Source organism: Rhea americana, unplaced genomic scaffold, assembly GCF_003343005.1.
Source record: "Rhea americana isolate MKP2758 unplaced genomic scaffold, rheAme1 scaffold_93, whole genome shotgun sequence".
In the NCBI taxonomy this organism is placed as follows: Eukaryota; Metazoa; Chordata; class Aves; order Rheiformes; family Rheidae; genus Rhea; species Rhea americana.
Window position 1 is genome coordinate 3,194,504 of NW_028187122.1, and position 24,113 is coordinate 3,218,616.

At 37.8% G+C, this 24,113-nt stretch overlaps 1 protein-coding gene across 3 annotated transcripts in view; it reads left to right on the forward strand.

Annotated features, from left to right (window-relative positions):
- The first annotated feature begins 359 nt into the window (after positions 1 to 359).
- Positions 360 to 24,113, forward strand: part of PCGF5 (polycomb group ring finger 5) — a 76,905-nt gene continuing 53,151 nt past the window's right edge. Inside the window, exons 1-3 of one of the 3 annotated variants that reach the window (XM_085324820.1) lie at positions 360 to 395; positions 501 to 596; positions 12,226 to 12,337. The gene's annotated coding sequence lies outside the window, so the exon portion shown is untranslated. The remainder of the gene's footprint in view (positions 396 to 500; positions 597 to 12,225; positions 12,338 to 24,113) is intronic. The other 2 variants (XM_085324819.1, XM_085324821.1) reach the window with 2 other exon arrangements.

A 24,113-nucleotide genomic window follows, 5' to 3' on the forward strand; every position in this document is an offset into this window, starting at 1 on the left:
GTCGCGTCCGCCCGCGCCGCGAGCCGTTTCCACCCAGGATTTTTCTAGCAAGGCGCCGGGGCGGCTGGTTGGTGCCGAGCAGGTTCCGGCCCARAGCGTCCGCTCGCGCGGTGCTGATCCCCGGGTGACGCTCCGTGGCAGCTTGGCTCGCTTCCGTGGTGATCAGCTTGGCTTATTATATAAGATGTCACCGGAGGAGGAGAGACAAGTGCTCAGGGTTGCGGAGGGGGCGGGTGCGCCCTGCGCTTCCCTCGCCAGGTGCCGCGGAGGGGGGCGGCCCGGCCCGGCCCGGCCCGGCCCGGGGCAGGGCCCGGGGCTCCCCCCGGGGCTCTTCCCGCACGTGGGTTTCCCAAGCGTCGCCTGGAAGCAGAAACGCAACCTGTTCAGTTGCCTCTGTGCGTGTTCGATTTCTTCTTTCTCTCGCTTCTGCTTTACAAAATAAAAATAAGCATTTAGGCATTAAAAAAAAAGTTTTAGAAGTTGATTTTTGCTTCGTTTAGGTGCATGTTTAGCATGTTAACATGAGCTGGAGAGGATTGAATGAATCATCACTTCCATGGAATAAAAGCTAGTGAATCATCATCACACATGCACATGTACGTACACAGACACACACACACACACCCCGGAGAGGGAGACAGGGAGTATACTGGTTACCGTTGATATGGAAAGATTAGTGTCAGTTTCTGAAACGCAGTGGGATTCAAGAAGCATGGACTACGCTCAGAAACCCACCAGGTTTCCTGGGGCTAGTTCATGAGCTGTGAAAGTTTTGTAACACTCAGCTGTTGTTTTTGTAGCACAGTGGTTAAATGGCAGCCTTTTTCTTTATGAATTTGCTGCCCTTTATTTTAGCCAAATTCTTAAGAGGGTATTAATGATGAGATTTAAGCAAGCATGTTATTTAGGCTGTATTAATTCAAAGTCAAATTTAACCAGAAAGCTGAAGTGGTATCTCCCTATGACTGTACCCTAAAGCCAGAGACAGATCCCAGGTCCTCTTAATCTGGGATTTTTTTGTTAAGCAAAAATATTTACTCTTCTTTAGAATGAAGTAAAAATATATAAATACATATTTGGAAAACAAGGTAGTTCGTTTGTTAAAAGCATTATAGTTGTACCTAGATAGAGGTCTGTTCCTGATCCCCTTGGCAGTTGCTGTTTTAAATGGGATTGGAGTTGGGTCCTATATGTAAATTTTCAACTTTTTCAACTCCCGCTTGATTTCAAAGTGGAATCTTCCCCTTTTTGTTGACATGTCTGTCTGCCCTGCAGAGGCAGTGCTATGAATTTTACATTAYTAATTCCTCTTTTTTTCATGGCATGCCTGCAACTTTCCAGAAATTAAATCACTGTTTACAACAAGAAGGTAGTACTTTACAGATATAAACATTTGATTTTACAATATATCAGTATGTCAAGATCTCTATGCATCTTATTGGTAAACCATTCTGTCCCCTTTGGCATCAGGTATCCTTTACCTAGGAGCCTGTGTGTTATATCTGCAGCCATTCCTCAAACAGGAATGAATCAGTCATGTACAAGATTGCTGTTGGTGTTTGCTACTGTTGGGGAGAGAGGGTATGTTATTGTTTCTGTTTGTTTAAAACTGAGTGCACTGGCACTTCAAAACATTTTTTTAGCATTAATTACAGAACTGGAGCAGCTAAGTGCAAGAGAACAATATTACTTCAGTGGTTGTTTTGAAGCTTTTAACACCTCAGAATCAGAAGATTCTGAAGTTAACCATGTTAAAACTATGCAACTGTGAAGACATATAATATAATAGGGTTTCTCTTAAATTAGGTATGTTGGGTGGTCAAGTTAACAAAGAGGAAATATTATTTTATTTGTGCATTTAAATTAATATTCAAATCACGTTTATCATTTTTTTAAATTAGTTTTTTTACAAAGAAGATAGAATGTCCTACACATTGTGTGTTTCCGTGTGCCCAGAAATAGACCTCAACTGAAAGCAGTAGAGTAAGCAAGAGTTTAAGTGGACTCATCATTCTGCTCCAGCCTTTCTGCCCCCTGCTCTGTATACACTGTGGTCTTCAAAGTAGAACTGAAAAATTCTAGGTTTCACTTTTAAGCCTGCAGAATGTGCAAAATAAAGAAAGATAAAAGGAATTGATTTAGGGTTGCCTCTGTGCAGCAACCCTAATTTTTAGGACTGATAAACAGATTAAGAAGCACAGTAGAACTTTGGGAGGAGCAATGCAGGTAAACCTAGAATCTTGTCTTTTGTTATGTGGGATACATCAGCCTTGTTTTCAGCATGATAAATTAATGAATACATATATTTTATATGTATAATGAGTACAATGTATTTAATTCTGTATGTATATATAAATCTAAACTTGTTATTAAAAAGAAGAATGTGATGACATTAATGTTATTTATATTAAATGAATAGTACTTTGCACAGAAAACAGTAGAAGTTTTTACCTGTTTTGCAGATTCTGTGCTGTGAAAGACTGATGCCAACAGTAGCTTCACATGCCCTTCTTCCAGCTATCTCAACTGGGGATGAATGGTTAAACTTCTAATAGAAAAAGATCAGATGCTTTCCTTTTTACAGTTTCTTCTTTAAAGACCCTTCCTAGACAGGTGCAGCAGTCGCAAGCAAAGTTCTCAACTATTGCTATAGAAAGAGCTTTTCAGCTTATGCTGAAAAAGAGAATCCTTTCTTCAACTTCTATATTGAAAACTTTTCATTAAACACATGGTAGCCTGGGGGTTGTTTGTTCCCCAAATTCTCAGTTAAAATCATTTGTTGCAGTTGTCTGGGAAGAATTTTAATTTCTGTTACTGGTCACACAGTATAGCAAGATGTATCACAATGTATCCTGTAGGTCTCTTGGTTCCCTTGTTCCAATTAGAGTTGTATCTAATCGGTTCTTGAATATAGATGGATAGTGTCTTTATGCATTTCCTACGCTGAAACTTATTTCCCTGATTATTGTGTTTTTCTCTTTACATTTTTCTGGTACGTGTAATATCATGAAAAGKATGAGCTTGACAGACTTTGAGGCTGGAGCTCTTAATCAGGAGAGCAGGTATAGCATGCGCAGCAAACTTTACCATGCTACACAAAACTGCATGTAGCTGTATGCATGTGTGGGAAACATCAGTGTTACCATCTCTTTCTTAATTGTTGTTTATAAAATAAAAATCGCCTGCTCTGCCAAATGTGGGACACTTCTGGAATGAAAGATGTGTAGTGTTACCTGACCACTGTGATCTCAACAGCTGTCACTATCAGCTTTTTCATGTGAAACATAAATAAATTTGACCGCTTACCTAAAGCTGAAACCATTTATCCCATTATTAATAGCTGAATCCATCCATGTTTCAACAGATCTCCTAACGTCTAGACAAACTGTTGATTGGCTGCTGTGTTGGCCCTGTATTTCCTGTTACATATATCCCCTAATTTTCTTCCTTTGTCATTGTTTTGTATGTGTGTTTAGGTTTGACTGAAATCAACAAGGTAGCCGGCTAGTTTCCCATAAGTTTAATAATAATCYCATTTTCATAGTAGGCTTAGTTAGGAAAAGGAGGCGAGATTTTCATTCTCATTAGTAAAAGTTACTGGAAGGATTTTCCGTTGTGTATTACTGACTGATGCAGCACAAAGAGGGAGCACYGAGCTTCAATATGTTGCTGCCTGTTATGGTTCAGGAACTGCTTGGCCACACTGAGACTTGTCCAGCAGTTAAGTTTGCGATATCTGCTGCCTTAGGAGGGTACCATGTGGGCATTTAGCGCTGCCTGCTGAAGAACCCTGTGTCCACGCTGCAAAAGGGGTGTCCTCACTGGCACCTTGTGCACGGCTGTGATTCTGGCTTTTCCACAAGAGGGAAACTACTTAGAGTTCGCACTATTTCAGCTCAGTGCAAATTCTTATTGAAAAAACCCTTTCTACACACTAAATCACTGATGTAGAGCCTCCAAGAAGTAGTACTGAGACCTAAAAGGTGAAGCTGTTTTTTTTTCTCTCATTCAAAGTTATGATTTACACTATGCAGGTAATTGATGGCAGCTTTATTTTCTGACAAAGGTATATTATTTCTGGCAATTTTCTGGCAATTATCTGCTTCCTAAGGAAAATCTATGGCTCTGCRCTTATGGATAGCAGACAGCAATCAACGAGCAGAATCTGATACCAGTAAGGGGAGGGTCATGGTTTGTAATCAGCATAGAATTGCTTGCTTCTGGTTTATTACTCCCATCTTCCCAACTCTACGCTGCACGTTTGTTTAGTTCACCTGTTACAGCTTATTTTTTGTATTATGAACTCTTGGGGAACACTTTGTCATTCATTCTATGTTCTTGTAGCATTTGTAGCACTTCAGTATCCTGGCTGATTTCACTTCAAGTCTCAATTAAAATAGGAAATACTAGCTTCCAGTTTAAGTGTTGTTGCTTGAATTTTTTTACCATGTTTCTTTCCTAGTGCTAACAAAAAAACAAAGCAACTTCTTTGATGTTCTAATAGAATGTTCGTCCAAAGACCAACACTATAAGTAAAATATAAATCTAAATAGACAACAACAGGAATGAAAGGAAATAACAAAGCTGAACTTTCYTTTTGGTGACTCATAAAGCTCTGGTGAGGGAGAGCATGAATGTCATCAAGAAGAAAATTAAACTGTAAGAGAAATAAGACTTCAGTTTTGTTTCARCATAGTTCATCAGGAAGAATCTTACAGGAATTCTCAAATGTGACAGGAAACATTTGTAGTGATGAACTTCTGTAAGGGACAGATTGGTTGTAGTGTGTTTACACAATATTTTCATAGTTTCTTCTAGTGCTTCTTAAAAAAAGAAGATTTGAGATTTTCCTGAGTAGACAAAATACCATGTTGGTGCCCCGAATAGAAACTTGTTCAGTAGTGCACTTGGTGTTATACAATTCTTTTTGTACCTAGAGTGTCCTGTTTCCCTTTGCAAAGATGCGGAGTTAAAGACTGCTAACACTGATTATAGACAAATGCAGTTGTTACAGTTGACTTCTTCCATGAGGAACCAAGTGCTGTGGTTATAACTTGATGACAAGAAGGCAATTTATCTTCATTTTGTAATTACAAGGGTGATTTCACGTTGGCACTGTATCAGAGTATAGGAAATATACAGATTTACATCATAGTGTTACTTGGTGCCTTCTTACTTCTTTCTCCACACAGTGAACTTTACAAATATTAATGTTCATGGATCAGTTTCTTTCGGACTGGTATAGCTATTCTGTAGCAGTTTCAGTCAGTACTAATGAATTCCATAGTACCAAAGTAAACAAAAAACTATCCAATTTAGTTTGCAACTGTTGTGAACTAGTAGTTGGGTGATCATATAGATGACTTTATGAGTTTTTAWAAGGAAGTCGCATATATTTTCCAGTAGTTGCAACTGGCAGAATATTTTATGGGAGTAGACTATCAGAGATTTCTCTTTAAAACTTTGAAATGAAGCACTTTAATGTGTGTKAACATTTACATTTTTTAAAAGATTTTCTGCCATCATGTAAGAGGCCAAAGTACTTTAATATATACTTATATTATGGATATATGATAACATGCTTACATTAATTTTATTGTTTTTTTCTGACTATGGAAATTTCATTTTTSTTTTGTCATTTTTTAAATTGAGATGATTCATGTAGATAAGAAATTAAAATTAYCCTATTCTAAGACAAGAATATAGGCTGTAATGTATAATCTGCCCCAGCTATTTTGTAGCTTTGACTGAGCAACCTATCCCATGGAAAAGATCCTTTTATGGAACAGTCTCAGTTTACAGTCTTGGCTTTCTCCTAATTATTGCTTTTTTCATAATTTGAGATTTTATGATACCTAAAGGAAGCACCTGAAGATTAAAATTATTTGACATATAATACAATGTAATATATATGTTACATACAATGTAATACTGATGACATGACATATAGCAAGATACTAATTTCCTGAATCTGAAGTGTTAATATAGAAGAAATAAAAGACAGTGGAGTTCCTTTCAGTAGCAGAAGGCTTCTCACTTTGTTTCCTGGTTCTGGTTCTTCTTTTAATCTACACTGGTAAATATTATCCCCTTATTACTTTAATTTGGATTTGAAAGTCTCTTTATTAGATGATTACAGTGTGTGTTCAAAGCCTCTCAAAGAGAAATTATTGCTTTACTCTGGGGTATAAAATACCTGATCATGTAAATTTCAAATCTTAGATCTAATTTTTCAGATGACTTTTTGCAGTTACATCTATTAAAACATTTGTGTACTAACAAAGCATATTAAGGAGTAATAGAATACAGAATTAAATATTCTGAAGATAGATTTCAGTGCAAGTTAGGTACTGATCAGATCTGACAGATAAATTCTCTCTGCCACCATAAAAGTAGCAGAGATAAGTCTTGAGTCACTGTTACAGAAGAATCACCACTAGTTAAAGCAAACGCGATTATATTTATCTCCTGCCTCAGTAAGAAGAATGGAATATGTGAGAAATCAGGCTCTTGATTAATTTCATAATAAAAGCACAGTTCCTTTTTCAGGCTCTTAAATAGCCAGTGTGTGGATTGAAAGAAGTTAAAGATGTTTCTTTCTTTCATGGCTTTATGAAATTGTTATTTACTATTTCGAAGAAGCATCAGTGGTAGCTGCAGAGACAAAGGATGCTTTATGTGATATAAATGATATTTTGACTAAGTACTCTTGGTTGATTCTGGCTGTAGAATTTCCCTGCTTACAAAGTGATTTTGGAGAGCTGCTTAATCAAACCAATATTTTTCATCTTTCCATCTTAACTCTTTTAGTGTGGAGTAGATAAAGTAAATTTTCAAGCCTTCATCCCATACACATACATAACAAAATTTGCGACTGTTTTGTGTTCACAGCAATCACAGAATGCAAACAAATTTGTTTGAAATAACGTACTCAGTGACAGTTGGTGCCTCACATGGGCAAGTGTTTAAAATCTCCTGTTGAGGTATAAACTTTCGTATGTCCACTGCCGAAAATTTGGGCCATAATGTTTATTTGGGATTAGCCTGTGATTCAAAATTTCCATTAACTGCAGAGGAACTTTTCCAGTGGGAAATTTTTCCAAGTTTCTTCCTGAGTGAAGCTGGATGAAACCAGCAACAAACTTGTAATGGTGGAGCTTTTCTGTAACAACAAACTTGTAATGGTGGAGCTTTTCTGTAACATCCAGCTTCTCAAAGGAAGGTGTAATAGCTCTTACTAGACCAACTAATACAATGGGGAAAAATGCACAAACTATTTGATGTAGAAGTCTGAGACAACAGCAGCAAACCATGAAGTAAGGTGCAGTTTCATAAGACATCTGCAGTAACTGGTATTGAAAGAGAGAGATGCTGCTCCTACCTCTTTTTCTGAGCCCTGGCACTCATCATATTCCATCATAAATTAATTTTAACTTACCAACTCAGCAAGAAACTAATAAAACAAGTTTTSTGCTTGGATACTGTGTTAAATCAGCTTACAGGAGGATGAGCAAGCTCCAGAGTGGGACTTTCCTTGGAACAACTGGGCTATTAGATCAGTTCAGCTGTTCAGGAAACTGCAGATTTAGGACAGGTTGGGAAAAGTTGTTTTTAGTTTATTATACTTATGGCAATAGATAGACAATTTGAAGGGGAAGTGTGGTTATCACAAAGGGGRTATTAGCAGAGGGAGAAGCAAAGAGGTAGTTCTCTATCAAGGGCAGACAGAGAAGAGAGAATTGCCACCAGAACRCTGAAGGCTTTAGCTGGGGGTAAAATACATGGAAAGTATCAACATCCTATAGAGGCTGTATCTCCACTGAATCTGTAATTTTTGGTATTTAGTAAATTTATGAGTCTGAGTTCCCAAGTTTGATTTGATTGATCTGGACTGAGAAGTGAGGGGTGGAATTTTATGATAAAAACTTTCTCCCACTAAATTCATTCTGGTACCTAGAGGTTCTGCTAATATGTGTGTAATTGCATCAACATGGACAAAAGAACTGCATAAATATAGAAACGTACTTTAAGAAAACCTTTCTGTAATATTATGTTAAGGTATCCTCTGGGTTTCCTTTCTTGGAAAGGAAACTGAACTACTGCACTAGAAGCAGTTTTGGGTCCCATGGGCATGAGCTGCTGGGGGAGGTTAGGCGCTCTGTGGCCACTGGGTGCAGACTGTGCGTCTCACCTCTTTCATGGCAGCGGAGATCCTCTCCACCCCCTGTTTAGCTGTCCTATACCAGGTTTCTCAAGCAGCTCTGTTATATGAAGAACGGATGCAAGGATAAGCCAAATATTGGACTTTGGGATTTACAGTTCCATCTTTGGAGGGTAATATGTGAAAGTATTGAAAAAGTAATATGCTGACTGTAATTTCCTGTATTTTCTGCAATGATCATATCTGATAGCCATGTTATTTTTATTGTATGTTTTAAAAGCAAGTGTCTTTGGCCTCGTGAATCCAAGGTAGAATCCCTAAAAATATAAACCATTTAGAGCTTTAGCCTTAGCTGATAAAAATTCATGTAGATTAAACTTCAGTTGATCTGTGTGACTTTATGCCAGTTTTGAATATACCCATAGATAAAGGAAATCTAACTACTAGTATTAATTGTACTTACCATAATTAAGACTTTATGGCATTTCCCCATATAAGACATTGCCTTCATTGCTTGTAAATTTGCCAGTTTTTAAATGTTTCCATGAACAAGATTAGGGAAAAAGTTGTTGTTTTGCCCTGTTAAACAAATTTTTGTAACCTTTTTGTTCAGCCAGGACTTCAAATTTGGCTTAACCCCTGCCCTTGTATTGTGAATGTATTTTTTTTCTGTCCTTGTGAAAAGAACCATGTTTGACTAAAGTATAAGCCTCTGAAAAAAATCTCTATTTATGTATGTTCTCAAAAGAGGCTGGTGAAAGTTTCGCGGGGACATTCTCCAAAGACAGCACCTGCAGCCAAGTAGTTGAGTAGAACTTGCCGTGTGATTGTTCGTCCTTGAATCCAAAGGTGCACTTTGATACAAATATTAAAAAGGAGGCGCTTACCTCTGCTTTGACTGTTGAGGCGCAGACAACGTGGCTGAGAAAGAAAAGGTAACTGTTCTGCAGTGGAGTGAAAAATGTGAGTGGCTTCCACCTGCAAGTGTAAGGGACTCGAAGGAGTTAGAAAATGACTGGCAGGTTCTAGGCCCCGGGAAATGTGGAGATGGCGCTGAGCGATCTGGATAGGTCCTCTGCTCATGGAAGGGTAGGAGCAGAGATTCCAAACCAGTAGAGAGCATACTTAAGAATCTTTTTACCTTTGCTATCGGCAAACAGCAGAGAGGACAAGGGTCAAAGAATCTCCCTTCCGTTCAGCACTTACTGTTTTGCTGCTGATTCTGTCTAGTCGTTCACGTTTGGTGTATTGCTTGGTGGGTGCAGAAGTCAAGCATCTGCCAGCCCACATTGCATTGGAGTCATATTGACTCTACAGTAGAATTTCYGTATTTTGACGATGGGAGAGTGTTAGGTATAAAAATCAGAATTAGCTATTTTAAGGCTAAAGTGCTAAAACGTTAGGACACTTCACATTTTAGGCTATTAGGGTGACCATAACTTATCCATTATAATACTCTTAAATTTTATGTTCTTAAAAGGCTTACTCCTCAGCATTGTCTTATTCGCTGCACAGTTGGAAAGTGGAGAGTGAATCAGGGATTCATCTGTAGGGTTTGCCTGTAGTGTGTGTCTCTCATTTGTTGTAGCATGTGCTCAGTGACCAAAGCAGAGGATTACAGGAAGAGAAAGAATGGTCTTGTGCTTAAGGAAGTCGAATGCCACCTTGGAGGACTAAGTTCTGCCCTTCTTGGATGCTAAAGGACTATTTGATGTGGGACAGATCGTGTTAGCCAGGCCCATTCACTTGTTCACTTGTGAGGCACCTGTAGCCAAGTTTGCTGATGTTTAAGACTCACAAATGCAGATGAAATCATGTGAGACTGAGCTTTGCTGTTACCATCCTGAATGTCCTGAAAAGCTGTGCCTTAAGACTCGCATCATGTGTCACTTTTCACAGTTTCAGCCTATAAATTTCTCTATCTTTTGTTTTCATATCTAAACTATGGTAGCAGTGTTGCCTTATGGAACAGAGCGTGAAGAAGATTCTATTTGAGGAGCATTGAAATATTGAAATGGAATGGTTGTATGTATGTATGTATGCGTGTGCGTGTGTGTGTGATGCTAAACGCTGAGGAATAAAGATTTTTAAAAAGCATAACTTCCTTGCTTCTGCATCAGATGGTTCAATGGAAAATATGGCTGTAGCATTAAAATYAGTGTTACAATTCATGTATGCAAAGGACCATTTTTTTTTTTACCCAACTCTTTTGTAGTCTGTAATTTTTACTGAAATATACTAGTCTCCAAAGGCCTCGTTTAGATACGCGGTTATGCTGAGTTTTGTTTCGTAGCGTTGCATAGATTGCATATGCAGGCAAGGGACTATAATATACAAATTGAGTTCAAAAGAGATATTGGTAATAAAGGTATATTTTTTTCATGCAGTAGTTAGTTTTGCTGATTGGATATACAAAGGTGCTATTTCACTTCTTAAACTAAATATATGTTAGGGCGTATCTGCCTGATTTTAAGTAGCTGTAAGCTCCCTCTGCCTCTGTTCAAAGAAACCCAGAAGACATTTACCTATAGTTAGCACAACTTCAAGATACAGCATATTAGCTGTGGCTCAGTGCCATGGTAACACCAGAATATGGTTTCTAGTCAGCTCGCAACACAGACGTTTCTCACTGCTTGTAGACCAAGCTCTGAACCCTTCTTATCATTAAAACAAACAAAATTAATTAAAGCAAACTTTCTTAACACAAACAAGATATTATTCAGGAAGCTATTACAGTGATCTGATGGATGAGCTTTGAGCATGCTGTCTGTGGAAGAGCCAGGGAGACAGAGTGTAGGAAAGACAAGTGTAACTGTAGAAAAATAGGGAAAAGTCCACAATATCTAGAAGTAGACAATGCAGAAGCATTTATTCTTTTATACCTCAATAAGCAGGATATTATTGATACTGCTTATTGGAGTGGGTGGGACTTACCTTGTCCACAAAGATATAAGACCATCATTTCTTAAAAAGTGAGAACAGGCTGCTAAATGTTGATCGCTATGCTTTCTTACAAGTAAGAAAAGTATAAGCATTGCAGAAAATCCTGTACTGATAGATGTCTCAGGAACCTGTGGTGCAGGAGATCTTTGTAGAATAGAGTCAAAGCAGATCAGATGACTCTAAGAATGTAAAATGTTGGCATTAGTGGTTGTGACTATTTAGTCAAATACTTGACGGGAGCGTTACATGGAGTGTTTCCAGCATGTTAATTGAGCTGCTAAATTATAGCAACTTTTCTTTTAAATTCAACATTCCTGTTTATCTTGRGGTCTGTACAGGTTTTAAGTAGTGATTAAAAAAGCTGATGCTCCATCATTGTGCCTTTTACCACTTTATATGACTGTGCTCACTTGGAATTCACCAGCTCTGCGTGCATCAGCCACTGGACCTGCACCAGATACAGGAGTGAGGTGATTCCATATAACCTATATAGCGGAACAGTGTGTGGGAGTCCAGCTGCTGACTGCATGGCTACTCTTTTGCCACCATGTACCAAAATTAATCAGTCTACTATACCCAGAAGTAGAATATAGAGCAGAAATTTCAAAATTTAGAGGTTCTGGGTGCTGCCAATATGGATATAAAACTCTACTACAGAACAGTCGCTTTAGCGCTAGTACTTCTTTGGACAATGTGCATATGCAAGAGGAGATGTTTAGGCTGTTTCCCTTCTCTGGATGAAAGGCAGTAGACGAGATCTGTGTGGGTATACCAGTTAGAAGTGCCTTCACTGTTAGAAGGTCTCAGCAGTAGTGAACTGCATTGTAATGAGTGCTATTTAATTACCTGTACAAGTGACTGCTGGGCTTAATGACTGAGATAGCCTTTCTCCAAGTTGTTGTCCTGTGAGCAAGTATATATATATCATGCTAAATATTTTCAGTTTGGGGGCTGGAATTGCTCTCTATGTAAACATACTTGAACTATTTTGCCTTTAAGTCTTATTCTTATGCTTTTCTCTGGAACACCTCTGTGTCTGAGTTATCAAAGTTTCATATTAAGGATTTCATATTTTCATTGTGTCTTTTTTTTTCTTTACATGTTCCTGCTTATCTCACAAGGACGAGGAACTGATCAAAGCTCCAAACAGAAGATAAACTTAAAATCAGAAGAAAGTCACATACACTACAAAGAAATTGGGAAACGATTGTGGAACAGAAGCTAGAGTACAAGGTCTGGTATGATATCCTAGATATTTTTCTTGAAATTCAGGTCTCTMTCTGCCCTGGAAGACAAACTTCACTTAGAGTAAAGCATGGAAGAGAGTTTCACTGAGTCTATGCTGGCTAAGCAAAGAGTACTTCTTACTAGAAAAACTATGTTCAATTGGGTTTTATTACGTTATATGTGGTATCTACTAACCTTTTTTCATACTGTTACCTAAAACTTACAGTGTCTCATGTATGGTGAACACTGGCCACAGAGACAGGCAACTTTGTAGTACTAGATTTCTTGCCTCTGATATTGCTTCTGAAATATTTTGAGTGTCTTTTCCCCCCACCCCCCACAAGATATCAAAAGAAAAACTGTATGTAAATACTCTCGAGATTCAGACATTCAAAAATTATAATATATTAAAATATATTATGATCTATTCAATATTAGTTTTTAAATAATATTTAACAAGAAATGGATGTTCCGTCTCTGTCTCTACAATTTGAAGTCAAAAGACCGTTCATTTACTTAAGACTGAAGATGCTGAAATTCTCCACTCGTTTTGATAATGCTTTGTCAGTATTCACCTGAAGAATACCTTGGTCCATGTCTGAATCTGTATTTCTACTGAAGGCACTGGCAAGTATTCCTGCTAATTTAAGGATCCACAATTTGAATACTTACCATGGAAATTGTGAATTTACGCCTGTGAATCTGTAGGAAGCAAGAAAAGAGACTGTTCCTTTGAAATCAGATTGTGCTTAAAACACAAATTTAGAAAACTCRAATTGCTCTTTTTTCACATCTGTAGCATTAAATTTGCATTTTTCTGACTCATAATTGTTTCCAGAATTTGACTGTGTGAAAGTTCATCAGGCTAAAACCAGGTATACTTGTAATACAAGTTGATGGGCTAGAATAAGTTGCCTCGTTCTAGGGAAATAGCTTATTATTTTTAGTCTTACTGAGATGGACTTAGTATTTTGGATTCAAAAGCTTTCTCTTTGTAAGTGCAACACAGAAGACTGGAGGGTTGCCATGTATGTTTTCTGTGCATGTGTACTAGTGCTGTTCTATAAAACTCCCATTTAGTGCCCACTGAACTGAAATTCAAGTTATGATCTCACTGTTGCTAAGTACTGACTTCAGCTAGTATAAAATGCTGCAGCTAGAAGTCTGTTAGTTCTATGTGCAGGGCAGCCATAAGTAAAAACAGGGAGCAGAGAGGGGAGAGATTCATTAYAAAAGTAGTTTTAACAAGATGACACAAAGCTTTGAGTAGGGACCAGGACCATCAGCAGAAATGAAGAGGAGATATAATCTGGCAATATTCTTAAGACAATGTAGTGGTGATTTCTCTACAATAGACATTTTATTCAAATGTTAGACAAGAGTACRGCTGAACTGTGAGTTTAAAACAGAAAAAATAAAGGAAATGGAAGCAAAATAATGCATATAAGGGGTAGACATTTATGTCCTGCCAACTTTTCCCTTGCATGAAACTGTAGGGATAGATATGCAGTGTTAGGTGTTCATGGGGGAGACAGCAGAGAGAACTTGGRGATAATTTTAAAATCTATCATTGTATTCCCGTGTAAATAAAATTAAGCACCCTAATGGTAGATGAGTTCAAATAAAAGTCTCATAYACTTCCATAGGCATGTTCCAGACCTTTTGAACATCTAAGATAATGAAGTAGATGAATGTAGTAGTAAAGGAGAAATCACTATGTAGAAATTATTTGTTTCTTTTTGTTGAAACTATTTACAGAGTGCTTTATTCTGTCTGCACAAAGCATGGACATCTAAGAGAGTTTTGAGGGTGATACTAGCTTTGACACAGCTGCGTGTGTCAAAGAGAGATGAAAGGATGAAGGTAGTCTTGGATGACTGGGCAAGGGGAAGATCAAGCAGTTGTCAAGTTATATTGTGTCTGTAGTTKTTAACGATGTGATCACTACTCAAATACTGAACTTGGTTCAGGCAACTGTGCTTCAAGGAGGGTGCTGAAAAATTGAAAAGAGTTTATAGAAAAGCTAAAAAAATGATGGCTTGGGAGAAATGCTTTATCGTGAAATACTGAAGGCACACTGTCTATTCAGCTTAGTAAAAGTAATGCTAAGGTGGCACTTCTAACCAGTAAACAAGACATATCTTAATATTTTCTTCGGTAATCTAAATGAAAACATTTGAGATAAAGTAACTGATACTCAAAAACAGAGCGTTGTTCAGTCTTGCAGATGAAAAGAAAATCAGAAAAAAAGAAAATTTGCTAGCTATAGCCTAGCAAATGAGGTAATCAGACTAATTCAAACTAAAGTTAAGGATTTTTTCTTTTTTACTAATTGGAACTACTAATGATTATGGTAGATTCTTCAGCATTGATAATTTTGAAAATCAGATAAGATGGGTTAGTCCAACTAGGTCTGTTGAACTTCATGTGGGAATTAATACAAGGAAGTACAATGGTCTGTTTTATGCAGGTCAGACTAAATGATCACAGTGGTCTTTTTTGACTTAATGTGTATTACAGTAAAGGTTGTGCAGTCAGTCTTTACTGTGGCATTTGCATGTTTAATTATACACAGCCCTGGAACAGAATGTTCTGCATACAATTACCTGAAATTCTCCAGAATTCAGATTGCTAATCCAGTAAAAGCAGAACACAGGGACATGCATATAGAGAAGGCTGTAGGATACTATTAGACTGTTAGTGTGTATATATAAASTAAAAGATGGCCCTTATCCAAGGCAGAACCAAATACTATGTTTGCATAACGTGTTGGTGTCAGTGTACSTTAGATACGTGCTTGACAGGTTGGTTTTCAGTACAAACATTCTTCCTAGTTTGTTTTGTATTAAACTCTTTTATTTTCTTTGAAAACAAACATATAAAAGAAGTGTTGTTTTAACAACAGATACAAAGATGTATTATTTGTCAAAAGCGAACTGGCTAACATATAGAATGGTCCAAGAAAAGCTTTTCAGRGGAATCCTTTCTGAAAGAAGTAAGTCAGGTGTCAGTGAACTTCCCATATTTATTTTGTAAATAATAACATTAGAGAAAATAAAAATYGTGTGGTAGTGTATACTCTAGCTTTCCTAAAGTAATGCAAAAGTATATTCTGTGCAAGTAGAACTCAGAGGTGCATGTGAATCCTGAGAAATCAGGATTCTTATCTTTGAAGCTGCTACTTGGCTTTTTATTTGGCAGATTTGTTCATAGCATTGCTAGAAAATAAATGCTTTATCATAATCAACAGAACTCCTTGTTAATAACYGCATTCTTTAAGCCACCTCTGTACTATATTCCAGTGGTGTGCAAGAAACAGCATTGCCTCAAATGTAATCTTGAAGCTCCTTTAAGTGATACTCAGTTTGCTGTAAGAAAATGACACCCTCTGTACGGTCCAGTTCTCTTTCAACATACCTCTGCTTTACCCATAAAGTGAAAAATCAGAGCGGTGCTAAGTCCTTGCAGTCCTGTTGCCTAGTAGTGAAGCTACCTGTCTGCCTGGCTGTCTTCATGTACAGGTACTGTTAGAGAGCACTGGGTTTGGTGAGACACTCAGGTGTGTTTCAGAGGTTTGTAGAGCTCAGGCCCTAACTTAGTATTCTAAATTCAGCCTTTGAGAAAGGCTTTTGCCTGCTTGTTTTTTTGTTTTTTTTTTTTGACAAAAAAGACAACATTTTGCATATGTGATGCAGTGATGCAGTGTTGATTATAAGAGCTAAAAGTCATAGGTTCAAATCCCACAAAAAGTCAACAACAAGGAAAATTGCTTGCAACAATTTCTAACTTATAGCCCTTCCTTTTGGATTTATATTTTATGCATAAAATTTCTGTATAAATACCTATTCCAAAGGTTTTTTTTTTTTTTTTTTACTTTTGATGTAGCACAACACTTTGGTGCTAGCTGAAAGGACATTAAGAATATTCAGCAAATATGAATGGTAGCAAGTATCAGTGATGATGACACATCAAAAGATTATCATTTCCATTTAGTATATTCCCATTCTGACAAAAAGTTAGTGTCTTATTTTACTATAAATATCTATTGTAAGATCATGTCATTATTCTGTTTAGGTTCTTGCACTGTGCTTACTGTCATATAAATGAACACCTTCCAACAGTGTATTAAACAATGTGACTAACATCTGTCACGTGCTCTTAATATATCCTCCCYGCAAAGGGAGAAGCATGTGCTATAGACAGCCATCTTTTGGTAGACTTTTTGTGTTTGTTTGGGGTCTTGTTTGTGTTATTTTTGAGTACTATGTTAAAAGTGTGTATGTTGTCAACCCATCAATGAATCAATGCATAGTGTGACACAAAATTATTCCCATATGACTGCATTAACCTATAAGCAGTCTACAGACCGTGAGCTGGATGCCGTAAGTAGCTGTGTAAGTAGCTCATCTGGCACTCAGCCCACTCCCACATTCTGTCCATCTTTCAGAGGTGTGTACGAATGTTGGTCAAGCTGTACAACACACATCTGAATCTGGCCATGGAGAACTGGGAGAGTGTCCTTCCGGTTGTAAGGTAAATGCAAGCTCAGCTGCATCACTAGCATATGTATAAACTCTCACTACATCCTCATAAGTCACTGGACTTARTGCAGCAGAAAGCTGGGATGCAACTAATTTTGTAAATTACTTTATTTAGCAATGTGATCGAGGAAGTGTTTTAGAGGGTTTTCATCAAATTAAGAAATATAAAAACTATAGAAAGCATCTGAATAGCAAAATATTTGTCATGAAGGGAGATGACAGTCTTTAATAGCTATCTTTAATGCTTTTGAACACATTTCATAGTCCTCATGATGGAGGAGGTCATGACTATATCTAACTTAGACACAGAATTTCCACATCAAAGATATGAGTTACAGCTTGATTTAATATTAGATATGTAGGCATATTGAAAAATGGAAGCCTATCTCATGATTAAAGGGATATGATTAAACTTGGTGATGGATTTTCTTTCTAATGTCCACTTACAAAGTGAAAATAATACTAGCAAGTACGGCGTAAAGGAAAACAACAATTTTCTTATCTTAAATTTTCTATTTGAGATTATTCGTTCTTTTCTTTTGAAAAGGGGCACACATTCTCCAAAAGCTTTGAGATTTGCAGTATARCCATAAACAATAATGTACTCTTGCTTCAGGTAGTATAATTACATGTGCTGCCTTGGGTTTTGTGTTGTTTTAAATATGTTTGTGAAAGGTATGTTCACCCTTATGAAGATCACAATATTAATTATACCATGTATGCCATATGCCAGATCTTGCATTTTGTGTTGCTGTTTCAAATATGACATTGATTAATGAACAAGTTCTAGTGAAACACTAAGCAGTAAGAAAGCTGAACTCTTTTCTGTACACCAGAACTGGAGCTAAATTTTAGCAGTCATTTCTAGGTAAGAAGTCTATAAACAACTGTTTTGTACTCTGGTTTTCAAAAAAAAAACCCACTATGGACATCTAATACAGGAATTTAAACACTAGATCTTCCATTAATATTTAAAATGAAAGAGATAATGATGATAGTATTAAACATTTTAATGTTTATTGTGAATCTGTGGTCAGGTTTTTTTGGCCATATTTATGCAGTGTGTTCCACTAAAGTTATTCAAGGCTTGAATGAATTAAAAAGTAAGAATTTAGGTTTGTCTTGGACACAAATTCATACTTACAGCAGTAAGTCTTCTGTCTCACTCCTTTTACTGCAGAAAAGAGATTTCTTATACAGTTGTTGCATTGCATAATACCTGGAAAGTATTTTATGCTCAACTTTTTCAAAATGGATTGTTTATTTTCTTGTGCAGAAGCCTTTTGGATGGTCTGTCTAAAGGTCGTGTTCCATCTATTTCTGTCTAGAATACCATATTCCTTTTATAGAGAAATTAGCTCTGAAAGATCATACTTGGCATTTGTCTGTAGTGAAACTGGAATTATTTTTTTGCTCTAACCTCCTAAGAGTTTTGCAGGTTTACTAACAGTGCTGTTTTGGGAATAGAGCAAAAAGGTAGCTGTTATTTTTACTGATACGGAGTCTGTGGGGATGTAAGCTGTCTAGCATTCCTCATGTGAGCTGTTTTCTTTCCATAACAATGCTTGAATCGTGCATGAAAACCTTTTTTTTCGTCATTTCTGCTCGCATGCTGTTAGTGAAATGAGTCAGACTCCGCTCTGAAGTAAAGCATTCACTTGGATGCTCAGAAAGTTTTGAAGTGTTTTAGAAGACAGAGTAGGAGGTACTTACAGTACCTAACCCTCCCCTTCTTGGAAGGTCTGAGGAAAGAACTATAAATAAGAATAGAAATTTGGCATTTCGTATGAATACTTTCTGCATCTGCAGTGATCATTGTAAGCTAACCATATACTCAAAGATAGAAGAACACCAGTGAGATTGTATTGCAATCTTCATGGCTCCCAGATTAAGGGTATAACAGAGCAGTAGACCAGAGGATCACTTCAGTACTTCGGAGTACAGCTGAAAAAGGTCTCCTTTCAGGGTAGTGTCTCTATGCCTCCAGTACATCTTTTTTTTTTTAATTTGATAATGTTGTGCTGGAATTTTCTCACAAAGGAATTTTTACAGGAGTTAGGACCAACACTTTGTCCAGTCAGAGCTGGCAACCTACTGCAGGCACTGCTGATACCCTTTACTTCACATCTTTGCTCCTAACTGTTGGCACTTTGTGGTACTTGTGCCCGCATGAACTAGGATTAGGCAGTTCTACTTTACAGGTGCACTTCTAACCACACTCCATAGAGTGTAATGATGGAGATACTCTCTTTAAACCCAGCTGCAGAGTATAATATATGTGTACTTGAATCTGTGATAATATTCTTTTTTTGGCCAAAAATATTTTCAGTTAGTTACAAATAGTAAATGAGACAACGTTTTTGTTTCAGCTATTGTTTATTTTAACTGCGTCTTAGAAATGAGTGGAACTATGCATTTTTATTTCCTTTTTACTAATATGTAGCTGTAAAGCAGTCTATCAGTACTAGATGTATAGTACCCAACAACTTCTTCGTCACAGCAGTGGTAAAAGCAGATTTAATTAAATTAGAAAGACATAAAAATAACTTGTTTCAGGAAGTCATGGAGGGAGTGTGTGGAATTAGGTTGTATAAATAGCCATATTCATGTTCATGAGATGTTAATAAGAAAAAGACAGATGAGCTGATGGGTCTGATTTTTTTATCATCTTAAGTGGTCACTTACTTTTGCTTAAGCAATGCAAAAATGCAGTCAAAACAGTTTTGTTTCACTCACATTTTACATGTGTGTAAGATTATGTGCACACACATACAATATAAGATATGGATTCCTGAATAATCCATCTTTTTATCTTCAATTATCTTAGCTTACAAAGTGTTATCCTGGCCTTAACATGATGAAAATTTGAGATTTATCTTTCTGATTTCTTACCACTCCTGTTCTAAAAGTAACTGCAAAAATCTGGACTATTTTCAGGAGTTAATAGCAAAATAAGACAGTATGTATATACAGTGTTCAGTATGACTATTTTATGCAAAATAAAATCTCTCACCTCAGAGATCAGGTCTTAATCAAATGCATGTCAAATGAACTTTAAGATGAAGAGTAGTATTGTGATTAACATGTTGCACTGGAATTTTAGAACTGGAGATTTAATTCCTAGGTATTCATGTCTGTCTCTGTTGCTCATATTAGAAATTTCATAGGTTACTCACTAGAAACATTTTATTTTCTGCAAAATGAACTCAGTAATGCATGCTTTTCTTCACACAGTTTAGGCTCTTCAGAGGAGATGGAATCTCAATCTCTACACTGCAGCTGAAGGTGTATTTGCAGAATGGATATATTTGTAGTAAGTGTAATCTAGCCAGTTTTGTTAAACAGCAATAAAAATAGTGTCAAGTATTTCAATAAATGACTCCCAGCTTGACCTGGACCCGTATGTGACTAGGGTGTGCTGATGTACTGCATGTCCACTTCTGTTCTTACTAGACCTAGTTAGATTGAAGAGTAGAATTGCTTTTCTCTTTCCAATTTTGTTTTATTTTGCTCAGCTTTTGTTTTCTTCCTTTACCAAATTCTACTGTCAGCCTTCAGATTTTCTTCTGATTTGTTGTGCTGTAGAAGTAAGCTTTCAAATCTCTATCTTCCCTTGGCCTTCCCCGACGCAGATTCTTCTATTACCTACAAAAGACTGCTTGTACAGAAGGCATGCTTTTGTGGCTTTTCTGCTTACCAAAGCTGTTTTATGAGCAATACCATCTGACAGTCACTCCAAGATTCCCAAGAAGTATGATTTTCTTGGTGCTTTGAAAACAGCAAAAAATAAACATAATTAAAATTTGGAAAAATTGAGTTTTGCACAGATTTCCCTGCATAGCCCAGACCCTAAATGTAGTTTCCCTCTTTCTTATTCTGAACCTCCTCTGCCAAGATCCCATTTCCTGCATGAATTTCCCACTTCTGAAATTATTAACTTCTTCAGGAAATTTGGCTGTAAGTGTTGAAAGGTCAGGTAGTGCACTGAATATATAACTTAACTGATAAAGCAGAGTTCCATATTCTGCCATTTGAGCTTGTTGAGCTTTCCTCTTCAAAAAGTATTTAGTCTCCTGTTTCATATGACAAACACGGAATAACACCCAGCCCCAAAGCCGTAATATTTTAAATACAAAATTAATATTCTAGAAGCTTACTGGTAAATTTGTTAATGATATTCTGTGTTAAAATTGGGTGTGTCTAAGAAATGTAGCAATTTATAGAAGCAGGGGAAGGTAGGAGGAACAAGGTGAAGGGAAAAGTTTGAATGATGGGAAAGAAGAGGGAAGCTGGGACATACAAAGCAGCTATGAACCCAGTTTAACAGGACTGCGTACTTTTTCTGTTTTACACTATTCGAGGAAGGTTATGGTAATGGTAAATCTATCCTTAAATCATTTAGGATGTATGCTAGCTTCTTCATAATATAAAGTTATCAGACAAATCACAGAGTAAATGTGAGTAGACTCAGAGGTGCTCTGTAATATAATGATACTGATCTGTCATGATTTTAGGAAAACCCCACAGCTGTGTGATGTTCACCACAATGGATCCTAGGGGTCAAGTCCCCCAACAATGCAGGCAAGGGAGTGACAGAGCCAGTACATGTTTGGGTGTCTCCCTGATATGAAGTGTGGATTTACCTGGAGCACCCACTCAGACTGGAGCTTGACACTGGCCCAGCTGTTCTCGTTCAGAAGATAAATTTGGTGAAATAGAAATATAGAGCAGTGACACTAGGCTGTTAGCCTTCCTTGCATAACATCTCAGGCAATTGTACATGTACCAAAATCCCTGTATTAAGAATGGCTAGATATGGCTAACCTACACATTTGTTAAATTTTTCACAATGTTTCTCTGCCTTCATTTTAGATGAACAATACCATACTTTTTGAGGGCTGTTTCATCACCATGGGTGTATTTTTTTTTCCCCCAGATCAGTGTGTATATGTTTTTGTCGTATCTCAGCACATCTTTTTTTTCCATGCTGCAGTCTCAACAGGTCTCATCTCCATGGTCAGGAGACAAGACCATGCAAGACCCCAGCATTCACTATGGCATGTACCTTCAATATGATTTAGACTTAACTGGACACAGGTAGCCTAGAATATACATACATACATATATATATATATATATACTGAACATACAACAAACTGAGTAATTTTGATTAGTATTTCACAGAATCACAGAAATCTCGATGTTGAAAGTGCTGCAGATCACCTACTTTCTAACCTCTTGCTCAAAGCAGGGTCACCTAGAGAAGGTTGCTCAGGACCACATCCAGTAGGGTTTTGAATATCTCCAAGGAGCCTCCACAACCTCTCTGGGCAACTAGTTCCAGTGTTCAACAACTCTTACAGGGAAAAGCTTTTTAATTTTTTTTTATTTATTTATTTAATGTCCAAGTTGAATTTCCTGTGTTTCAAATTGTGGCTGGTTGCCTCTTGTCTTTTCACTAGGCACCACCAAAAAGAATCTAGCTCCGTCTTTTTTGCTTCCCTCCCTCCCCATCAGATATTTATGCACATTAGTAAGATTCCCCCTGAATCTTCTCTTGTCCAGGCTAAACAGTCCCAGCTGTCTGTCTCTCCTCATATGACAGCTGTTCCATTTCCGTAATCATCTTAGTGGGCCTTTGCTGGACTCACTTTGGTATGCCTACATCTTTCTTGTACTGGGGGGCCCAGAACTGGATGCAGTACTCCGCCTGTGTTCTTACTACTGCTGAATAGAGGGGAAGGATGACCTCCTTCAGCCTGCTGGCAATGATCTTACCAACACAACCCAGGATTCTGTTGGTCTTCTTTGTCACAAGGGTATATTGGTGGCTCATGTTCAACTTGTGCAGCAGGACTCCCAGCTCCTTTTTTGCAAAGCAACTTTCCAGTCCGTGAGTTCTCAGCCTTCACTGTTGCATGGGCCTGTTATTTTGTCAGGTGCAGGACTTTACATTCTCCTTTGCTGAACATTATAAGACACCTGGTGGCCCATTTCACCAGCCTGTCAAGGTCCCTTTGCATGGTCAGACATTATTACCCCTTCATAAATCCATACTGACTACTCCCAATTGCCTTCTTGTTCTTACTACATTTGGAAATGCTTTCTAGGATTATTTGCTCCAACACCTTCCCTTTGGTTATACTCCCAGATTTTTTTTTCTTGCCCTTCTTGATGATAGAGTGATGTTTGCTTTCTTCCAGTCCTCAGGAACCTCCCCTAATCATTGGGACCTTTCAAGGATAATCAAGAGTGGCCTGGCAATGACATCGGCCAGCTCCCTCAGTACTTTTTAGTGTATCCCATCAGATCTCATGGACTTGTGTATGTCTGCTCTGTTTAGATGCTCCCTAACTGGATTGTTCTCTACCAAGTAGGAGACTTCCTTGCTCCAGACTTTTCCACTGGTCTCATTTTTCCACCATCTGGGGTGGTGAAGAGTGGCCTTACAAGTAAAAACCGAGGCAAAGAAAGCATTGAGTATCTTGGCCTTTTCCATGCCCTTTGTTCTAGGGACACTGCCCCATTCAGTAGTAGACTCATGTTTACCCTAGTCATCTTTTGCTGGTGATGTACCTGTAGAAGCCTTTCTTGCTGCCTTTCACATCCCTCACAATATTCAGCTTCAGATGGGCTCTGGCTTTCCTAATCTCATCCCTGCATGCTCATACAGTTTCTATAATATTCCTCGCATGTCACCTGACCCTGCTTTCACTTCTTGTATGCTTCCTTTTTATGTTCGAGCTTTATCAGAAGCTTTCTTCATCGATGGAGACTTCCTGATGCCTTTGGTCAATTTTCTGTTTGTCAGGATGGACTGTTCTTGAGCTTGAAGGATGTGATACTTAAAAATCACCCCTCCCCTTTTCTTACCTCTGTTCTCTCTTCAGGGCCATATCCTATGGGATTCTTCCAAGCAGATCCCTGACCAAACCAAAGTCTGTTCTGCTGAAGCCCAAGGTTGTGATCCTGTTTAACRCCTCCCTCCCACCTCTGAGGATCCTGAACACCATCATCTCATGSTCACTGTAGCTAAGGCTGCCCTCAGCCTTCACATCCCTGGCCAGTTCTTCTTTGTTTTTAAGAATTAGGTCCAGCAGACTGTCTCCCCTTGTTGGTTCCTTGATCCAGGAAGTTACCCTCAATGCAATCCAGAAATCTCTATTGCTTGTGCCCTGCCCTGTTGCTCCTCCAGTAGATATCAAGGTGGTTGAAGTTGCCCGTGAGGACCAGGGCCTGCA